This window comes from Achroia grisella, unplaced genomic scaffold, assembly GCF_030625045.1.
Source record: "Achroia grisella isolate CSIRO2021 unplaced genomic scaffold, CSIRO_AGI_Agris_v1 utg487, whole genome shotgun sequence".
Classification (NCBI taxonomy): domain Eukaryota; kingdom Metazoa; phylum Arthropoda; class Insecta; order Lepidoptera; family Pyralidae; genus Achroia; species Achroia grisella.
In genome coordinates this window covers 4,734,163-4,755,324 of record NW_026712891.1, presented here as the reverse complement: position 1 = coordinate 4,755,324, position 21,162 = coordinate 4,734,163, and the positions used below count along the sequence as shown (strand labels likewise).

The 21,162-nt window shown below is 31.9% G+C and overlaps 1 protein-coding gene across 2 annotated transcripts in view; it reads left to right on the top strand.

Moving 5' to 3' along the window:
• Nucleotides 1-21,162, top strand: part of LOC131846047 (kinesin-like protein KIF13B) — a 154,891-nt gene that overhangs the window by 48,762 nt on the left and 84,967 nt on the right. The window lies entirely within an intron of this gene.

The window sequence follows — 21,162 nt, the reverse complement described above, 5'->3', positions numbered from 1 at the left end:
TAATTCTTAATGTGTATTTAGATAAAGCGAACGAATATTCGTTAATTTTTTCTACTTATTCTATTATTTTGTATTTTTTGTGTACCTCCATAAGGAGCTACAATCAGAAAGAAGTAAATCCGCTGAAAAACTACAAAAACTGGCACAATTAAAAGCATCAGCAAGCTGAAGTAGGTCGATTATAGTATAATAGTAGTATAATTAGTCGAGTAACAAATAAACCTTGGCGATGATATAGTGAGACCCTTATATAAATAACGACTTCATAGTCGGATGCAATGTAGGATGAACGAGTTTATCCTGGCTGCAAATAGGGAGTAGATAATGTTGGTGATTCACTAGAATCTACAGTTATGGTATGGTCGTAGCTGTTTCGTAGTACATTTCAGTAGCAGAGGACTGCACTCTGTAGAACTGCACTCTACGTAAAACTGAAAGTTTTTTTTTTAATAAGTGTAGTTGATAACCGTACATATTGACAAACTTAAACTCGTACTCTTCTCTATTTCTTGATAATATGACATCTTGGTACATTTAGGCTGTTGAATATATAATTGTTATTGATTAATGCAATAGTTAATATAAGTTTGTAAGAAGATTAATTCTATAATATTATCAATAAAGTAGTTTTTAAAAATTAAAAACCTTTATTCTATTCTATTATGTTGAAACTTACACTCCTACTATCTGTGATATATGAAACGATTTAGAAAGTTTTATATTATAAACATCGTCATATTATAGTATTATGGAAAAATAAGACCATTGTAATGTTCCAAGTAACCATATACACACTATACAATATTTATGGTCCAATATTTCACAACAAGAGGTTTAAAGCGACAGCTCATAGTTTGTTGTGCATCATATATATGGTGATACTCAGCTTATACCATAGATTACTTGGGTTGCATCGCCTCTAAATAAGATACTACGCGTCAACACAGTAGACAATTTATTGCGCCTTATTTATATTATAGAATAACCTTTACACTTGCTATAAAAAAGTAAAAAATATACTATTTTCCATCGATTCCAAAAAGGTGGAGGTATAGGTATGTACAAGTCATATTTTATCGTATTTATGCGATAGCCAATTCTGAATCTATTTTTGTGTTCGTTATGAATTGAAAAGACAAAATAAATACAAATTAGGTATCTTATGAAACTTTTTTTCTGAACAAATTTGAATGATTATCGATTCACTCACGCGAGGCGCTAGTTTCCAAGGTAACAAATTCGCTCACTGTCTTAACTTCGGAAATTAATTATCCTGCTTGTGGCTTTTAGTAAACACTATAATTCAAGATTATTTTAGACACTTTGCTAATAACGAAAAGATATTTAATTGACATATTTATTGCAAATTAAGAGCATTTCACAGCTCTATTCTCTATATACATATTTAATACATAGACAAGAAATAAGTCACTTTACATTGTTGAGAGACGTACAAAGGTACAATATATATTTATAAATATAAGGTATACAAAACAATTAAAAAAAAACATTACTATCATTTATAACAGTCATTCGACCTTGCTTTATCTGTACTAATAATATAAATACAAAAGTATATCTGTCTGTTTTTACCTTTTCACGACTAAACAGCCGAACGGATCTTAATGAAATTTGACATGGAGTAGATGGTATTATGAGGACGGATATAAGCTATCACAAATAATATCTGAAAGTTTCTGTAAACGATGTTCCGGGAGCCAGACCTCCTATATTTTACTTTGGAAAACATATTACGTTCTAGTTTCATATTCTATGGTTATATACTCCTCATCAATGTTTTTTTCTCTTCTCTTTGATTTACTTCAATTTTGTATTTAAATCTAGAAATATCAATAGCCTATAGTTACTGAGACTAATGTTTTAGACAATTTATCAAGCATAGTTTTTTAATGGTCGGCAATGCCCATATAAAATTCTTAACAGCCTTTGTTTGTGGTAATAGGCTACGATAACCGTTTACCGTAAGATGACAGTAAGCTTGTTTGCCACCATTGTGGTATAAAAAAGACAGAAAACGTTGTTACCGTCCATTCGGTGTCGTTCCCAATATAAGCCTGTTTGGAATGCCCCGTGCCACCCAATCGCCTCGTGACGTCATACACCCATCGAAACCCCACTTGTCCTTTTGTAAAGATCATTTTGATTATTCGATATATTTTGGTCTATTATTTATAAAAACCATAAATTATTGAATTAATTTAGATTGTCTTTATAAGGACTGGTTGAGATTTGATGGTCAAGTTCAAGGTGTGGGTGGCTTGACGAATATAAATTCTGTGGAAGGCGATACTGAGGAAGGCTAACATTAAGTTTGCTAGTTTTTGCGATTGATCGCCTACAGATTTTGGATAATTTTATTTTATAATTTTGAATGCAAATGTGTAAAATTAGTTTTAAAGTTCGATTACATTTTTTTTGTTAATGAAATGGCAAACAATCTCACTGTCCATCTCATAGTTAGTCGAAACCATCGCTTATAAACATCAACAGCTGTGTTTCCTTTGCAGACGAACGATAAAGACATCATGGCTACCCTTTAATTTGCATGTAGTTATGCTTTTATCTCAAATTATTACATCAACTAATACGTAAAACTTACTTTATAGTAATAAAGGTATTATGTTTATTATTCCTTATAAAATTAAAACTTTCTACAAGTACCTATATTACTGTTACTAGTGTTTGTCTCTTTCTGTATTATATTTTATAATGTCGCGCTATTTAGTAGTTTGTATTCACACACAATCATAAACATGTATGTACAAGTTATAACTTACGTTCAAATGAGCAACAGCCAAGTTTCTAAACCATTCTTCTTTGCTGAAGCTGCATTCCATATTTGTAGAATCAAAATATGATTATTAAAGTGCTTAAAATTTAGGTTTTTATTAATCTCTTCCCTCTTATATTGGAAATGACGCCAAAGAAAGGGACAACGGTTTAATAGCCTTTTTATTAGATGTTTTTATAAAATTGTAGGGTCCGATGTTCGAACATTTCGTCGATGTAATCCAAATTTAAGTAATAATGTTCTTTTAAGTAACAGCCTGATAGGAAATCAAAATATAATCCCAGTTCAGGCTCCATAATTTACTTTTTACGACTCTATTCATTTGTATGCGCGATGCTATTCTTAACTTATCCTATTACAAGTTCCTCCACTTTTACAAAACTTTAATAATTATAACTTTCCATAATTTAATTGTCTTTGTGTTCAATTTACTTGGAAACTAATTCACGCTGCACAATGCTATCATAACACACCTATTTTTAGGCTACTATATTTATAAATGTTATAAAAACACAGATAAATACTTATATAATTATTATCATCATTGCCTTGTCTTCACCCAAATACGTGCTTATATGTATAATATGAAAATTTTTCATTACCGTTTCGTTTTCCTTAATATTTTATTCCAATAATCTTAATAAAAACAACTGTTACAAATTTTTCTTTGGTTACTAATAGTAGCGAATATATTCTTAGCAGAGAATATAGTATAATATACTAACATGGATCGATAATCTAATTTATTTATTTGCTACGTCAGTAGGTACAAAAAGGAACAGAAAGGAATGAGATAAAATACGAGTAGAATTTGTAACTAGAACAAAACGAATTAACTAAAACATTACTAATGTTTTTCGTGCTTGCAATTTGTTTATCTTGTTATTAATGCTAATCTTGGAAACTAAGAAGATTAACTTTAGTTACCCTGATACTTGATTATAGTTTCACTTATTTATTTATTTATTTATTTATAAACTCTTTATTGCACCAATAGAATTAATACATAAGAATTATACAGAAAAGAGATATGGAAGTACAAAAGGCGGTCTTATCGCTAGAAGCAATCTCTTCCAGACAACCTTTAGGTAGAGAAAATACAACAAAAGTGGTAGGTGGCGCATGAATAGAATGGAAGAATATATATATATAAACGTAATAATAGGGATAGGATAATAATACCAATAAATATTAGAAAATAACACACATTATATATACTATATATAAAATATATACATACATATATAAATATATAAATACACAGAAATACAAGTACAAAACAACAATGTCATATGCAAAGAAACAAGACACATAGCAAGAAGGAATACAGGGAGATTTAAGTGTAATGGGATTTAACCGAGCTCTTAAAAATGGGTAGTGATTGTGCGCTACGAATGGAGTAAGGTATAGAATTCCAAAGGCGAACAGCATGGACTGAGAAGGATTTACTGTAGAATGAGGAACTATGTGAAGGAGTTTTAAGGAGGAGGTTTGATGCACTACGCAAGCCATGGTTTTGTGCCTCTCCGAGAAATGAAAATCTTTCTTTAAGATAGTTAGGAGTAACAGGATTAAAAAGAATGGAGTAAAGAAGAGAGAGTATATGCCAGTCACGGCGAAGGCGAACAGGGAGCCACTTGAGCTGTGAACGATAATGTGAAATATTTGCGAAGTCCAAATATAAACCTGATGCAGAAATTTTGAAGACGCTCAAGTTTGTTTAATTGGTCTTCGGTGAGGTCCAGATAGCAGATATCAGCGTAATCAAGTATAGGAAGGAGTAGGGTATGCGCAAGCGTAATTTTGGTGTTGACCGGCAAAAGGTTGCCCAACCTCCTGAGTGATCCCGCGGCAGCAAAAATCTTGCGACTAACTTCAGCAATCTGAACAGACCAAGACAATGTCCTGTCAAAGTAAATGCCTAGGTATTTAACACTATCACTATATTCAATGTACGTACCGTCTAACACTATTCGAGGTAGGGTGCACCAATTGATTCTATATACCGTGGACTACCAATAATAATCGTTCAGTGTTAAACAAGTTTTGCACCAGTTGGATATGAGTTCCAGATCTGCAGTAATCGTATCTATGGCAATGTCAATATCATCTAAGGGAGATTGCGAATAGATCTGGAGGTCATCTGCGTAAAGGTGGTAGGAGGAATGAAGTTGCATAGTAATGGAGTTAATAAATAACGCAAAAAGAAGCGGAGATAAGACGCCACCCTGAGGTACGCCGGCAGAAGTTTGACACCACGAGGAATGGGTATTCTCAACGCGTATACGCTGCCGACGCCCATACAGGTAATTATGAAACCAGTCAGTTACCGTTGGAGATATGTTGATTGAACGCATGCGAGCCAATAGGACATCGATATCAACGGTGTTAAATGCATTACTCAAATCTAGGAATGCCAAAACTGTCACTTGCGAATTTTCCATACCATATCTAATATCGTCGGTGATTTTAAGTAGAGCGGTAGTCGTACTATGGCCAGCCCGAAAACCTGATTGGAAAGGGTTTAGGAGGTCATTTATGGAAAGGAATTTGTTCAGTTGATTATGAACAATTCTTTCAAGGGCTTTTGAAAGGAAAGGAAGTATGGAGATAGGTCGGTAATCAGAAAAGGAAGAAGGTTTACATTTTTTTGGAAGAGGAATAATATCAGCATCTTTCCATATGGAAGGGAAAACACTTGAAGACAATGAGTTATTGAAAATGAAGGTTATTGTTGGAAGGATCACATCAAGGATAGGAAGGACCATAGCACGACCAATGCCGTCAGTACCTAAAGCATCAGAATGTATTGATAGTAAGCTCTTCTCAACATCACAATCGGTAACTGGACTAAAATTGAAACATGGAATATTAAGGGTTGGTATGGTAGAAAGGAGATTTAGAGTATTCGTTTTAGTGTTGTTGTCAAAAACAGCGGAAGAACAGAAATGCCTATTAAGGTGGTCTATATCAATATTGAAAAAATTTGAATTGGAACTGTGACTTTTACCAACCCCTAGAGATTTAAGAAATTTCCAGACTTTAGCCGGATCACTATTTTCAACAGATGTATGAATGTGGCGACGTTGTGCCTCTCTACACACCTTATTACAGTAGTTTCTAGCCTTTATATATTGGTCACGGTATTTGTCAGGATCGGATTTATACTTTGCCCTAGCCTTGTTTTTCTTGGCTTGTATATCCTTTATTTCTTTCGTTAACCAAGGCGCAGGCAAGTGTTTTACACGAACAGGTCGAACAGGAGCATGGAGGTCATATAGCTCTGTGATTTTTTTATTAAATAAATTAATCTGCTCATCTACAGAAGTCGCATTGTAAATGGAATCCCAATCAGCAGCCAGGGTATCTCTACGCAAGGAATCCAGGTCGATAGCGCCAAAATTACGCTGCATAATAATTTTATGTCTGTATTTGGGAGGACGGATTTTAAATGAAAGGAAAATTAGGTAAAAGAAAACGCATCTGCATGTGCTGCCCATGACTCGCGACGTGATCATGAAACAAGGATAAGATCAAGTAGTGACGGTTTGCAACTGGGAAAGTAGTGCGTAGCATGAAGATATAAATAGGTTACAAGCCTAGTCACTGACCGAAGACAATTGGCACGATATTTTTTTTATATATAGTATGCACGTAGGATGGTGTAATCTTTTCCAGAAGGGTTTCCAATGAGGGGAAGTAGTCTATAGTAGGAGAAGGACTGTAGAAAACGCCTAGAAGAATTTTACAGTGGGAAAGGATTAACTCAATGAAGAGATATTCTGCTTCATTAGAGGGATTGGTACTAATGGAAGAGGAAATTATTTTGTAGGGAATCTGTGTACGGAGATACATAGCAACACCACCACCACCCTTACCATACGATCATTTCGTATAAGTGTAAATCCAGGGAGCGTATAACAAGAGGAAGGGAGACAAGGCTTTAGCCAGGATTCAGAAACAAGTATTGCTTGGATATCATTAACATCAAAGGATGCTAACATGTCTGGGAAGTGAGCTGGAATACTCTGTGCATTAATATGCACAACATTAATATTTTTGGCTACATTTGAGAACTCAGAACGTAAAATATCATCTAGGGGAGTAGGAATACTATAGAAACTAGTGTCTGTTGAAGAGGAAGAAGAGACAGAGTGAAAACTTAGATTATGCATGTTAGACATGATTGTGTACAATTATATATTATAAGTATAATAGTAAATAATATTAATAAATAATAATATATATATATATATATATATTATTATTTATTAATATTATTACTTAATTAAATTCTATTTGATTCTTATAATTGGTCGATTATATTTTTATTTAGGTTTTTGTGCTACAGAATTTAAATTATAAAAAATTACAGTCCGCATGTGTTTTACTTCAAAGCTCATAAATCATAGAGTCGAATAGTATAATTTGTAAGTAAGAAAATGCACAGAATTTTCGATTGAAAAAATTCTAATGGAATCTTCATATATCGCCTTATTTAATGCTAAGTGATGTATAAATAACAAATAGACTTTTAATCTTATTATCTTAAACGAAAAGTATAATATTCAGGCAATATGCACATACCTATATTCCCTTTTGAACATTTCACGTGCCAGACATGATAATCTTCTGCGGCAGCAATATCGTGGGATATTATGACGGCATAACTTCCCCGCAATGACAGCTTAATACTTCGACATACAGAGGGTCCATATTACTTTTTGCTAAAAAGGACGTTTACCTGAAGTGTATCCTTGAAGTTATATTGGTATAGCGAAAGTTCTTGCCGTAGTTTCATAGATCTAACCTGTGTCAGAGCCCTCTAAAGAGTTCAGGGAAGTTTTCAGGCATTTGTTGTGAAAGTTTGTTATTAGAATGGAGCGACGGTAGTATTCTGATGTGGACGGTAAATTACACATTAGTTACTATAATAAAGACTATACATAGGTACATTCGTTTGTTAATGTTATGTATATATATAAATATATTTATCTACATATTATATATAACTACTAATTAATATACATAAAATATAATAGATTAAATAAATAACTTAATTATATTATCCCCTATAGCGAAACGCATGCTCCAAAAAAACTTACTTCCCGTATTAAGTTGCGACTGAAGGAAAAGAAATAAATGAGAAATGAACCACATATAATGCATTCCTTAGTAATGACGTATGTAAGGAAAACCTTAACCTTGATCCCAGTTCACTTTCAAGTACACATCAAATTACGTAAGTGATCCATCATTTCATTTCTTTTACTTATATCAATGAAAGTTACATTCAATTATATAATATTACTTATTTACCTTTCAATAGTAAAAGATTTCCAATAATATTAATATCAGGTAATGGAATCCAATTACTCGTATTAAATTACATGAATACGTAAAGTAATTCGTCATAGTTAATAAATTTATCTGTACTATACTGATGTTATAAAGGGGTAAAGTTTGTGAGTTCGGGGTAAGTTCCGGTGTTATTGATCCGATTTTGAAAATTTCTATTTTGTAGTGTTACTTAGCCCATTTATCGAAGAAGGCTTTAGGTTATATATCCTACACTACCACCTAGTGTAGTGTAGGAGTTGCAATGAAAATATTGATAAACGCATAACATGTGACGCTAACTGAATATCATTATGACACTCGTATTTTTTTCGTGTATTTTGTTAGACTATATATAGATATTCAGATTTTTTTATCTGAAAAACATTAATTAAATGAGATTACTTGTAACTCGACAGCTGGTAGCTACTTTACCCACAGGTTAAGTATGGCCATTCAAAGAGGCAACGTTGACATTATCTTGGGTACGCTACCTCGATGTACCGCGTTGAATTACAGTGATTATTTTTTGTTGTGAATGTTTATGTATGTAATTATTTATAGATGAAAATTAATTAAAAAAAAAAACTTAATTATAATTTCCTATTGGATTTGTAGGTGAAATGGAGTGATCACTACACATTGTAGTGATGAGCAAGCACAAAGCAAATGGGCGCTATTATAATTAGCCGTTGCTTGGCACGATATGTCCGAGTTTATCTTGACCACATAATAGAATAGCATAATATATATCATAGCATTAATACGCTTTTAATTTTTAAAATTGACGCTCAAATGTGGTGGATATTGGTGGACTATGGAAATGCCCAGTTAATTATTATATTATAATCGACTATACTAAGATTGTAATTCTCATGTTATTTTATTTCGTAACGTTTATGTTAAATATTATACTATAATAAGAACGGTATTTATAGAAGTGCCAATTGAATTATGGTTATGACACAGCGGTATTTCGAGGTAAGCAGACCGTGATAAATTAATATATAGATTAGTATAAAAAATCGAGGATCTGATCTTTTGGTATAAAATATATCAACACACTACATTTCTTTCAATTCCATCTATGTTATAGATAAACATCCTTACATCTAGAAAGATTGATAGCTTATTGTATTCTTATTCGTATACAGGAAATATTAGTTTCTTTCACATGATTAAATAAATATTAAGGTATCCATTGGAGAATCGGTGTTTTTCTTATGCTATTTTTTTTATTAAATCTTAATTCTTTCGCCAAATCTGGTGTGATTCTGACATTGTAGGTTTACGCATTCGGATATTGATCTTGGTTTATCTTATTTCGTACTATATACGAGAAAGTTTGTGTATAGGTATGGATGTTTGTTATACTTTCACGGGAAAACTACTGAACGGATTTTGATGAAACTTTACAGTAATATATCAAAATTTCACAGGCTATAATTTAAAATATATTGTATTAATTGGGCTAAATATAATGATAAATGTCAAGTAAGTATGATGCAGACGAATTTGCGCGGGTCAGCTGTATAGTATACTTTATCTCCTGTTCTTATGCTACATGTGTATTTTCCTCCCCTCAACACTTCTACAGATATGTAATAATAATATATACATATATACACATAATTTAAGTAACACAATCACTAAATATGTTTCCTAAAATAGATTCCTGAATCCAATAATAAAGATTTACTTGTATAAAGCGAAAATAATCTGCCGTTGATGTAGGTCGTATCGTATATCCTTGTTTCGGTAGTTTGTCGGATAAAGCAGCAATTTGCAGTTTCATGGAGGTCGTTATGCTCTCGTTCTTACTGAAACTTTAATTCTTTTAAGAAATATGTAATTCACTTCGGGTTGCTTTAAAATTGGATGAGTAATGTTTTTACGAGAACACAGTATAGGTATCTAAGCTTACTGCTTTAAATATTCTATATTGAATATTTTATAATGTACACTTGTCTCTTTATAGCTTTATCTTTTTAAAAGAATTTGGATACGGTTTATCCAAATGAATATATATAAGATTTATATTGCAATCTAAATGTGTTTACCTCGAATTTTCTTCGTACTATACACGCATGATTTATCGATAAAAACTTTCCATATCATTTTGACTCTGTCAGTTTCAAAGTTTCTTTCATAAACGTCGGTCGGGCGCCTCACTGATCTGAGTTTATAAAATTCATTTCTGTTTGTTGAAGGCACTGTTTTGTGATGCTTCCCTGTTTCATTATGAATAAGTGTCTGGCTTGTCGCCAGCGAATGCTATACCACAGCTAACATCTCAGTGCCTTCGGCATACTGTCGCCACAGCGCAATGACACACATCTTGCATTCACTATTATTAAAGTGACTTATATGGTCTATTCATTTTATTTTATTTGACACTAGTGACCCGCTCGTGCATAGGTGAGGTTTACAATGTGTGTAACGGAGGTCGTATAGCTATGCATTATGGATGTATTATTCAAATGTTTGACCTATAGAAATGTTTTACCATCAAATAGCTCGCCATCGATATTGAATTTATCTTCACTTCCTGGAATCTAAGTGGTCAAGGTATAGTTTCAAGGGGACTTGCACACTCAGATTTTTTTTACGGATGATAATGGTATGGTGCACCCGCCTGCGCTAACGGTTTACGCTGGCGGGGCACCAGTGTAGGATAATAAGATATGACATGAGGTCAGGTCAGTCAGGCCCATCGTGACAATTTTTCACGATAGTTTCCAGAGGGAACCGCGTGGAGGTCAACCTGACATGGTACATTGTTAATAATGGCGTCATGAGGATTGTCACATTACTAACAATCCCCTTCCCCCCTGTATCTGAGTGAGATTGTGGACTGAATTACCTGCCGAAGATTTTTTGGAGACAACAGCATAGAGTTTGTCATGATAATAATTTACTATCTCATTGGCTATTTGCATGATTGCCATGGTGATATTATGATGAATGCTGTGGTATAAAAAAACATTTAGGGATTTAAGCAACCTCTAAACAAGTTTGTAAGTAGCATCGTTCATTGTAAGGTTTAATATAATTGAATTATAGAGTCGTGTCCGCGGTCATATATAGTACTTTAGGGGATTGGTATAGACGCCCGCGATAAGGGCTGCGACCTTCTAGTTAATAGCTTTTATGAGCTGGTAACTGCTGTATGATATCATCATTTGCTCCTATATGTAGTAGGTACATATGTACAGAATTAATGTGGTAGCAACAATATTATTTATTATCGTAGATCTGTACTTGTTATGCTTCCTGATTACAAACTTGCATTGCACTCATCTAGTCCTCTCACAATGTCGATAAAATATATAATAATCTTCCTGAATATTTGAAAAATATAAAAAAGATAGAATATTTATATATAACTAAAGAAACTACTTATAAAAAATGATAATACAATGTCAGTGCATATTTGACAGATGCAAAGAAATAATATTATACAAAATAATTAAAATGTGTTAAAGTCTTTCATTGTAACTTGCTCCGCCGATCAGGGTCAATAGTACTCGTATAATAATATTATGTCAGCCTTTGTTGCTTGAATTAAAAAAAAACCTACAACTAGATTAAATTAAGGCACAAAATACGTATGTGAATTACTGATATTTAACATATTGGTTTATAGATCTAACTACATTATAAATGTAATAAAATAAATTATTATATTAAGTCGTTAATTGCACATACAAATATAGTAGGTAAGAAAATTTATACCTATGATTTCTGATGCTAATGATATGTCACCCCATTAACATAGAGATAGTAAAGTAGCATACAATCTTTAACTCATCCGAAACTGTGTCTTATTGTCAGCGTATATTTCTCTAACAAACACTAAGCGAAATAACTATAGGCTCTATTGACTTGTGCCAATAATGGCAACTCTTTTGTTACTTTATTATCGTAATAAGATAAAAGGGTTCAACGTTCGAATAATCTCAATACTATTATAGAACAACGTATTTATTAGAGTGTAAATGTGAAATATTAAAAGAAAAAAGTTTATTATAAATCTCATGCAAATTATGGGAAAATTATCAGTAATCGTAACTATGTTAAGAGAAAGTGTCAATAACAATTCTCACGTTAGCTAATTGTTTACTACTAAGAAAATAAAGTGAGGGTTCAGTATAAGGAAAGTATCAACTGTAGGAATATAAAACAGAGAGTATTTTGTATATTCTGCGTTGTCTATGTGATCGTGACAACAACGACATCCATGATCATCACCATCACAATACAATTTCTTGCCATCTTTGAAGACTAAATTGTTTAGTTTCCCGTATGTGTTAGTCTTATTTCAAACACAAAGATATGACATACTAGGATTTTATTTCCGCACAAAAACGGCGACCACTGTGTCAATATTAGTATAGCATCAATACAAATGAAAAATTTGGTCATAGAAATATTGTAATAATAAAAATTCAATAATACTTGCTTTACGATTTACTTATTACCTTTATCCACTTTTTTTTTATTATATTTACCAACGTTGTTTGCGTTATTTCAGGTAAAATGTATCTGGAATACGATCTATCTGTGTACCAAAATAAGTTCGAATTTGTCCTGCCGGTAAAGCGTAATTAACTAAAATAAAATAGTTTTCCATTTATTAAAAATTTGTAGCTTAAATGCATTACGGTTTCAAAACTATATAATTAGCGAATGTAGGGAACTATATAATGTCTTTTCAGAATATATTAGCAAATTTTATAGCTTCTAGTTTATTATTCGCAATGTTTGTTGTCTGTGGTTTTAACGACGGTTGGACAGAACAGCCCCAACCGACCCCAAGACGTCAAAAGGATTGATGGCCCTAATGGAAATTTGTCACTCACTTTTAGTGTTCTAGTGAGCTTAGAGTTGTTTAGTAGGTACCACAGATTGCTCTAGTACTGGTTGTATCCAAGTTTTATATAAAAAAGAGCGTAGATTGCTTTTATCAATATCATCAATGACATATTTCTGAAGTAAAAAGCATGTGATATCCTTTCTTGCTTATAAAACAGCCAGTTTGCTATCTTTCCTAACAACGCGGCTGAACAAATGGTAATGAAATTTCAAGTGAATGTATCTCGTGGTCCGTTCATACGCTAGACATATTTTATTCTAAAATATTTTTGACGGAAGTCGTGGGTAACAGCTAGTAAACTATAACATCATTTATACACACTAAATCATCATTTAGGTATTTTAGGTAGTCTGAACTGGAATTGTAAATAGAAAACATCTAATTTGTTTCGTTAAATATAAAAATTGCGTTATCGATTATTATCGAAATTAAAATATATATTTCTACTTCTAATTAAGCTTCTTTAGCGAGTAACAATTTTCTTTGACACTAGTATGTATATACGTATAAAATAATATAGGTCTAATTAAGCTATTTAAAGCAACATGTTCTAGGCCTCATGCGAATAACACCACACAATTGAGCACCACCGTATGTATGTAATCAAGTACATTACTGTACCATTAGAGGTCTGAACTAATTCGGAGTTGAAAAAGGTCTGTTTATCTCGAAGAGAAAGCAAAATAAGGCAACTTTTATTTTAGCCTGCCGGGACATGGAGTTACAATATTTAAAAAAATCTTTCACGCTCGGTTCTATTAGCTTTTAGTATACTTATGTGTTGGGAGAAGAGCAAGTCTTATTATTTACAAATATATTTCCTTTCTTACGATGTTTTTAAAATCAACCTTCCTATAGGTTTTATCTACTACCGCTAGATATTTTCAATGAAAGGTATTCGTAATTGGATGTGCATTCAGAAGGAAAATGGAAAATGGGTAGTTGAGGGATATAGAAGGTGAAGTTTTATTCGGTAACTACTATGTTTGGCTGTGCACTAAAAATTCAATATATTATTACGTATCTCAGCTATTTATAGGATCAATATCTATAGATGGATTTTATATCAAAACGTAAATTCCACATGACACTTACATTCGTTTGGAAAGAATGTTGTTGATTTATGAATGGTGTGCTACCGAGTTACTTTACTCTCTACCAGCTAATATCATCACATAAGTGAGGAATCGAACTCTGATTTATATTTATTTTTTATAAGACGAACTCAACCAAAATATTAGTGACTGAATATAAATATGACTAAAAGAGGATTGGCTTAAACAGTGGCGGTGGTGCGGGACTGTTCACATTCGATTTTTTGCTACCACCATCTCGCCCCGTCTTCTACAAGGTACATTATTGTAGAGTTTATTTATTCTATTGGTAATGTAGCTTCCTGTAGATAAATGTAAGGTATAGAATTGATTTATTGGTTTATTCATTTGTTTACTATAAAATATATATATCCTCTTTATAAGTCAAGTTAATTAAAATATGCTGTTATAGCCATTGAATATCGACGAAAGATTCTACCGCTAGTATTAAATATAAAAGAACTATGGATTACCTAAAATGTTGCCAAAATATACTTCACATATTGAACAAGTTCTATTTACTTTAAAGAATACTTGGCCAAGTTTATCCGTTATCTGACTGGGTACAAATTGAATCGACGTGCCTTTTAGTTAGTTTCATCAAAGTTTTAAATTTTGTTGGAAAACGATGTATTTATTGTTACTACTACATATTGAATTATCCTAAGTTTCAACATGTACACTTATTAAGATCAAGAACGTAAGATCACAACAATATAATGTACATATGTTCAAAGCCGTGAGATACTGCATGGATCTCAGATTGTTTACTGCAGATAATATGGCGAAAAAAACATTTTCAATTATTTCATCAGTAATTATTGTCATCCAATGTAGTAGAGTACGAAACTAGTATTTATTTGGTTTATTATGATCTTTTTATATTGCTGGAGAGTTAAGTATTTGGAAATTTAAATTTAATTGATTCGATAACGGATATATTAAAACTGTTCGCTTACACACCTTAGACAAGACTGGGAATATAAATAATAAATAAATAAGCCTGGACAATTAATACAGCGCCATACAATTCCACGGTAAGCAGAGCGTGTGTTGTTAGTACTAAACAACTGATATAAATACTTAGATATTTTTTTTGTAAATACATACAAAATGCATAGAAAATACCCAGATCGATATAAACATCTATACTCATGAATACAATTGTTTGCACCGTTTGCGGAATTGAATCCACGACCATCGGAAGTAAAGCGGTGCCCTAAACCCCTCTACTAACGTGGCCATAAAAGCATTATTAAGCTCTCTTAAAATAAGGTATTAGTGAAATTTATTTATAGTATTACTCCTTTGAGGATGTAAACCTCTTATTTAGATTTTATAAGGATATTACTTTTTCTTTGTAACATGTTAAGGTTATATTAAATTCTCAGAGCTGAAATATCACTTTTACCTTAAATATTTCTTAACATATATCTTGGTATTCGAATATCATAAGAAAAATGTTAACAAAAAATAGTAATTTTGTACACGTATTTGGCAATATCTCCCGTGTCTAAAGCCTAAAATGTGACTCCAGGTGTTTATTATGTATGAGACTGGGATCTAGCTGGCATTTCGGTAAATTGAATTGTCATAGTTATATACAGGTGCTACTAGGTAAAGCAATTTTTTTTACAGATTGAATAAAAAGAGTTCAATGTTTAAGGACACAAACCAAGAGGGATGCTAAGCGTAGATATCACAGCTGTTGAAATGTTTGTTTAACTGTAAATTTTAAATAACTTACAATATTAATATAAAGTTACTAATATAATTTTGCATTTTAATGTTTAATGAATGCTAGGGAATGTTCATGAAATTAAAATATGACTATACTATTTTTCATATTTTTTATTATAACTCCAAAATTGAGAATTTTTGTGTTATTTTAGTTTTGGTCTAAAAAACATATTACAATTCTTTATTTAAAACAGCATTTAGATCGAGGTTAAAATGGATTGAGAAGGAATAAAGTGTGTAATATTTTAATATTTTCTGTTAAATTTTATAAACGACTTTATTTGAAAAAGAAACATTTCAGAACATAAGGATAGAAGCCCTGGTACTAGTAGATTACCTGGTTAGTTAGAGAATTAAAATGGTAGTCATATACGGAACTGTTTTGTATTCTCAGTGTAGACACAGAATGGATCGTTACAGAAAATAAACGAGGTCTATTCAGTGACGGGGGTTCTTTCACATTTAACTTCATTACCACGAACACCATGTGGTCTTTCTTGCTCGTATTAATAAACATCGTCGCGCGAACTTCACAACTGAGCCGGAAAAGGCCTAATTTGTTTTTTTTTCTAGACACTTTAATCGTATTATACGATGATTGTAAAATATTACTTTCCGCTGTAAACTTTTCTATTAGGTACGTACGCTTCTTTACTTTATCAGAAATATCTTCTGAAATTGTACCAATAATATGCTGGTAGGTATATTTTATCTTCTTTTCGTGTTATTGTAGGACTATAACCAAACGTGTTTCGTTTGCAATTGTTAGAATTGCTGACTGTACTTTGTCATGGATTTATTTATTTTCTTATATATACATGATTATGTATAATGTTTTAAAAGAGGCATAATAATAGTCAGTTTATGTCTGAAAAGAAAATACTACAAGGGTAATCTAATACAGGGTTTGCCATTGGCCGCCATTGTTTGCGTCCAAACCGTCTTCTGGTTAGAAAGGTGTGGTATGTAAGTGAAATAATAGAATACGCAGGTATAATAGCAGAATTACTAGCAATGCCAACGTAAGAACTATTGCGTTATAATGTGTCAGCACCACAGCAAACATTAGACAAACGACGGCGACAAACATTAGACATTGAGAGAATATCAGAATTAAACATTCTGATATTCTCTATATAAATTCTCTATTATATACAGATAAACAGTCAATTAAAAAGATGTTTCTATTATAATTTGTAAAATAAATGAGTAAGGTTTATTGGTTAGGATTTAGCCACTTTATACCACGCTATATTTAACCGCTATTACCCTATCTTCAAGGCGTATAATACACCAACAGACCTTAATGTTTTTCAATGAACTTAGGTGTACAGTTTATCCGATCTCGCTTGAAATATCTTAACATTAAACTCTGTATACATACTTCAAAGACAAGCTATGAAGTAAGCGATCTAAGAGCAAGGTGAAAGCGGGTTGAGCGCCATTATAAAAGCAACTATAAAAACTATTCAATTGTTTCTTTACTATTTTAAAGTTATAAAGAACAGTATTTTGGCGAACACGGTTGGTTATGAACCGTCGAAGTTTGTGGGAATATTTTCTCACTGATAATGAAATCCTGAATAATTTAGGAATTACAGAGAAATACCTATAGTGAAAGGGGTTGGAGGAAGTTGTTCTAAAATAAAATGAATTATTTTGGTTGTTTCTTTCAGTTCATTATAATATCTAACTACGTTACCTTACCTTTTCTTTGCCCTTGTACTTACAATATTTTTGAGAAATAAATGTATTATTATTATTAATTCCATTACTCATTGTGATGATAGTATTAACACCATATTATATTATACATATAAAATGCTCGCCATTTCACAATAATAGTACCTACAACTTTAATAGCTGTCCCCTTCAGATGATCAAACATATGAGATTTTTCCGCTTATTTCGTAACTCCATATTACGCACGTAAATATAACGAGGTGAGAGAGCCCCCAGTCTCAGTTTATGAGTTTGTGTAGTACCTATAGCCCTTGTAAGTACGCACTTAGGGTGCGCAGTATTCATTATTATACGAAAAATATATGGTGTGACAAGGGCTTGTAATGAGTTTTTTATTATTTACTCCCCATTTTGTCAGTCATTATATTTATTATAGATTTATTATTACGAAATGTAATTTTCTATACTTTAAAAATGTAAGTAACCAATTTTCATTTAAATTATTTATTTGTGAAACTAGTGTGTACGGGTAACAAAGGTCTTATAATAAATAACATGATTCACTGTCTTCTGCAATTACATGTACCTACATAAATGTGATCTAATTACATTGTTTTTATATTATTGGAATATTACTTAATTAATTACCTAATATTCGTCATCCAGAAATTCATTCTAATGAATATATTATATTCTAATACATATAAATATTTTTTCACAGTTGATTTATAATGTCCCATATTAATGAGCTTTAGTCTATTCGCAATTTAGATAAATCCCATATTGTTGTATACGAGCTTTTAAATATAATGTACATAACATAAATTGACTATTCATGCTTGTCGGAAGAAAATATAAAAGCATTTAAACATCAAACGCATGCATGCATGCCTTGCAGCTGGGCTCACGTACTCTTGCAATGGAGTGAAGAGCGAGCGAATAAATCGATTACTTTGCAGTAAATATTTCATTTATTCAACGCCGTTCAGTTCATTCATTGATCGCGCAGTCTACTATGTAGCCAATATCAATGCAAGAGCACGAATACATATGAAACGTCACATTCCGATGTCGGTCGAACGGAATTGCAAATCAGGAATAAACTGACTACGCCCGGGGAAATTTCCAACAATCCTATCGTACTGGATCCCTTATATTATACAAGCTGTTTACCGTGACTTCGTCTGCTGAACTTTCATCTCCTATTTCACGGCCTTCCAATTTATTTTTGAGATAAAAGCCCATGTTATTATTTTTTTTGTATGTTATTGGATTAAAAAGTCATTTATTCCTGTAGGATATTTTAGTCACTTACATAAGATACTTATCTTGTTTTTTATATTAATACTAGCTGTCCCGGCAAACGTTGTTTAGCCATATAAATTTAGGTACTAATATATCTTTAAAAAAAATGAGGTTTGGTGGTAGAAGGATAAAAATTTAGGATTGTATGTATTTTTAATGCCACATAATAAAAAATTAAAATTTTGTCCTTATAATAAGTAAATATATATAAAAAGATCTATTATATTTCCTACCGTTCACTTTCATCCGTATATAGTTTCTATATATAGATATATATATTTATATTATATTTCTATATATATAGTCTGAGAAGAAATGGCTAGGAATTCAACTGATTTAATTTTTTTGTAACAGCGTATTTGAAAACTCTCTTTTCTTACTTATGTGTCTAACACATAATTTGCTATTTAATTCATCGTTTAATTAGTAGTGGGACTTGCTAGTGAATGTTTAAATAAGCGATTCTGTGCCGCTTGTGGTATCACTTATTTGCCATTCTAGAGGACTAAGATGTCAGACCCCTTATCCTGTAATTACACTACCGTATGTCACTCTTCAACAAGATCGTAAAAGCTGCTAAAATAAGGTAAGAGATTGAGGTATTCACGTAGAAGATTTTATTCGATATAGACGACAAATAAACAGACTGAAATATTTTCGAATTTATAATATTAGTATGAATAAATTTACTCAGAGTAAGCAGGTCCGCAGCCATATATATAATATTGCTGTCGAGGCAATGGGTTTGTAACTTAACGAGCAATTAGTTCAATAAATCGCCATGAATGGGGGCATTATCTAGACCACGTTAGCTTAGACAATTCAAGCGCTTGAAGCGATAAATGTTAGGCTGAATTTATGTGAGCAGTAGTGGTGATTCCAAAAATATATATATTTTCTTCGTTCCATTTAATAAAATAGTAAATTCTTAGTCTATCTTTTTGTATCTACATATTATGCTATCTACAATATCATTATAAATATTTTTTTATATATTTTTTGTAATTTTAGTATGCTGTGTTGTTTACTTTATATATCAATTATTATAAATGATTAAAATTTTAATATTAAATAAAATATATTATTCCCAAATTGTAACTGAAGACGTCGTGTCTTTTTGTTCAATTCGATTTGATCGGACTACCTTTGTGGTCGACATGTCGGACTAGTGTACTACTGATACAGTGACGTTTTTAAAAAGATAATATAATATTTAGGTACATAAAAATACGTTGAGGCGGCCTTATCGCTGAAAGCAATCAAGACCTATTTTTGTATCTACTAATTTATTTACGCTAACTGTGTTAGCAATTATTTTTAATCATGTGTCCATTCCATACATGTACAGCAGCTGCCATTTACATGCCATATAAGCGTTTTATGTGGCTCTCTGAACGCACTCGGTCACGTGTAGGTACTCAGCTGTCAAGTGTCAAATTATCCTCTCTCGAGCGAAGTCGCGTCGAATACTTGTTGCACATACACATACATGTTTTTAAAATTAAGGCGGATTGTTCGGTATGGTGCTTTATTCCGTGTTAATAATAACAGTATTTCGTTAAAGGTTGACTGTACTATAAATTATATATTTATCTACAAAAAGAACTGATTGTATGTGAATAAAAGTGTGAAATATGAATATCTGAAAATAAATTAGAATAGGAAAATGATCAGTCAAATTGAAAAACTGGTTGAGTGATCTAATAACGAACATAAATATACACTATATATACACTATAATAGAACATAACTAGAAAAAGTACAGCGGAATTAGGAAGGAATATTATGAATGAGGTAGAGTATATTAAAAGTTTGTATACACAAATATTAACTTCTAATTTGTTTATTGTATTGTTTGTACTACATACCTGTACATTGTGGTTCGTATAATAAACATTGCGTAGAGATGATTGATAATGATGCATTAACATGAATAATGTATCAGTGGTAAAGAGAACTATACTACCTACATAGTATACATTAATATATACAATTTTCATATATTTTTAAACTGTATATACAAGTACCGTATGGCTACGGTACCGCTGTCAAATCCTACAAAGGTCAGCAAAGGTGTGTCGTTTAATTAAACTAACAGCCATTAGTTTTGACTGTCACTATACATGTCCACCTTGTAGATACATATGTGATCCCTCCGCAAGTATTTCGAATTTAATGTTAATTCATTAATGCTTGGATGACCTTATGCGGTTTCGGACAGTTTCGGTTGAAAATGATTTAGGTTAGCCAAAACCATGGCTGAAACAGAAATTATGATATACAATCATAATTTGATTAACAGAAATTATGATTGT